Genomic DNA, 2,540 nt, shown 5'->3' on the forward strand with positions numbered 1-2,540 from the left:
GGACTCCTTGCGAGTATAGAGGGATTTCGTGAGTAGTCATGGGCGAGCCAGCTAGATCTGAGTAATAGAATGAATTCCGATTATGGACCACCATCAGCAAGGCTTGCAGTAAAGTATTCAAAAAGGTTCTCCCATAGCTACGTTCGCAAAGAAAGGCATAGGTCAGCATAGAGGGCTTTGGTGGGCATGCAGATAATTATGTGCATGTATACATGTTCCTATGTGCACTCGGCACTCTCTGTGTGAGTGTGTGTGTGTGTGTGTGTGTGTGTGTGTGTGTGTGTGTGTGTGTGTGTGTGTGTGTGTGTGTGTTGCGTGGATTTCCTTGCACAATCTCAAAGCGAGGCCAGGTGATTGAAACGAGCAGGCGGTTATGTGCAATTTATAGTCAGCAGTTGTGTGTTCAATGTACTCAACAATGTGTGTGTGTGTGTGTGTGTGTGTGTGTGTGTGTGTGTGTGTGTGTGTGTGTGTGTGTGTGTGTGTGTGCGCGCGCACACGTGTGTTGTTATGGGCGTGTGGAAGATGCAACAAGAGAAGGTACTGAAACCAAGCCTGAGCGTGTAGAAACCATACCAACAGAAGTCGATTATGAGACCTTGAATCTGTAGAGAACGCATGCGAGAGCTAATACAAGTCGGAGAGCTGCATGGTGATGGTTGTATGAGGGGGCCTCCAGAGTGCAAGTCACTCCATAGAGCAGCAGATGTAGGGCTCAGCCATGGTACCGGCCAACGTGTGCAACAGAGAAAGAAACGCAGGCTTGTTATAGCTAGAAGGAGTCTACTTCCTTTTTTTGAAAAAATCCCAAGTTAGGTAGACTCCAGCTCATCAAAGTTAGGAGTTTTTAAACCAAACCATGTGATTCCATAAACTGCCAGATTGGCTAAGGGTTGGCACTCTCAGCTCAAGGACTGGCGAATGAAAAAACAAGGCTTCCATGTGCACTTTGAAGTATGGATGTTAGTGCTAAGAACGTAGAGAGAGGACGAGTGCATATAGAAGGAGTCGCGACCTAACCACTGCTGAGAACGCAATCGAGAGAAGGATTTACCAAAAGAACTATTGCATATCCACTAACTGACTCCAGTTAGGTAGCCCATGAATGAGCCAAAGTTTAGATAGGTCACATGTAAGCACGGTTGTTCACAACCCCAGGATAGGTAAGAGTTAATTTTAATGTAGAGGTTTTAAATATCCATCATGTATTGCCCGAGTAGGGAGGAGTCACTACAAATGAAGATTAACGGGAAAATGAGAAGAAAAGTTTAAAAAGGACTAAAAAGAAGATAAAACCCCGCATTAAAATCCCAAATTGTGAGGTAAAGCATCGCTATCCCTTCATCAAAGGAGGGTCACTTCATACCAAGTTAGTGTAGGTACCCCATCTTGGCACATGAGAATCATCTTATTACCAAGTTAGTGTAGGGCCTCCATTCTTGGCACAGGAGATAGCGAGAATGAGATTACCAAAGAGGGAACAAGTCAGCCAAGGTTTAGTCCAAGAATTGTCAACTAGATAAGTGTGTGTGTGTGTGTGTGTGTGTGTGTGTGTGTGAGAGAGAGAGAGAGAGAGAGAGAGAACACAGAGTGCGAGAGGAAACTTGCAATTGAGGTAGTCTAACTTCTAGATCTTGCCACCTTGTTGGGTCTTCAGTAGCTGGATCAGTTTCTTGGCTACATCTTTGGGTATCAACCCTTGAGCGATGATGTGGTGGCTAATTGTGCTATTCCCCAACCTCCAAAGCCTCACCGTAACAATTGCTCACTATGGTACAACCACATCTCTAAACTTTTAAAGAAAAATCTTCCCTTTTCCTTGTGAACCAATAGGAGTCAACATTGCCACCCAGTATGCCAATCTCGCGAGCTAGCTAATGGCTCTACTGCTCTAGCTCCTACAACTCCTCCCACAATTAAGGCTACGATAGATGATTTAGATCTTTTTGATGAGGAGACAAAGGAGGACAACAAGCTATAGTTGAAAGGGAAGAACAAAAGAAATCGATTGCAAAGAAGAAGGAATCTTGGAAAACACCTCTTCTTATAGATGCCAAAGCTCGGGACGATGAAACAGACATGGTGAAGATTAAAGAGGTTGTACAATGTATGCCCATGCCGGGGCTTCATTGGGGTGCATCCAAACTTGTGCCAGTTGGTTGTGGTATAAAGAAGCTAACTAGCATGATGACCGTAGAAGATGACCTTGTGACTGTGGACAGCTTAATCGAGAACTTTAACAGCCAAACATAGGGACGAGTACATGATTGCAAAATATGCAAAGCGTTTACTCGAGGGGACATTGTCTGTTTACCTACATTAACTTCCAATCTTTCCATGAAACTTTTTGATACTTTAAAACTCATACATGGTATATTTCTTGCAAATAAGTAATACTTAATTATTTTCCTTACGAGTAAAAGAGGAAAGAGAGCGTTGCAGTTGGGATGGACAGTGGGAGGTGATTCTTGCAACTCTATATGCAAGTCATGTCAGTAATTACAACCAATATCTTTGAAAGGGTACAGAGCCACTACCAT

At 43.6% G+C, this 2,540-nt stretch overlaps 1 pseudogene; it reads left to right on the forward strand.

The window, feature by feature from the left end:
* Nucleotides 1-618: 618 nt before the first annotated feature.
* Nucleotides 619-2,253, forward strand: LOC147427271 (elongation factor 1-delta 2 pseudogene; annotated as a pseudogene).
* Nucleotides 2,254-2,540: the final 287 nt, after the last annotated feature.

Source organism: Adiantum capillus-veneris, chromosome 24 (assembly GCF_014529385.1).
Source record: "Adiantum capillus-veneris isolate H3 chromosome 24, ASM1452938v2, whole genome shotgun sequence".
NCBI classification, from domain to species: Eukaryota; Viridiplantae; Streptophyta; class Polypodiopsida; order Polypodiales; family Pteridaceae; genus Adiantum; species Adiantum capillus-veneris.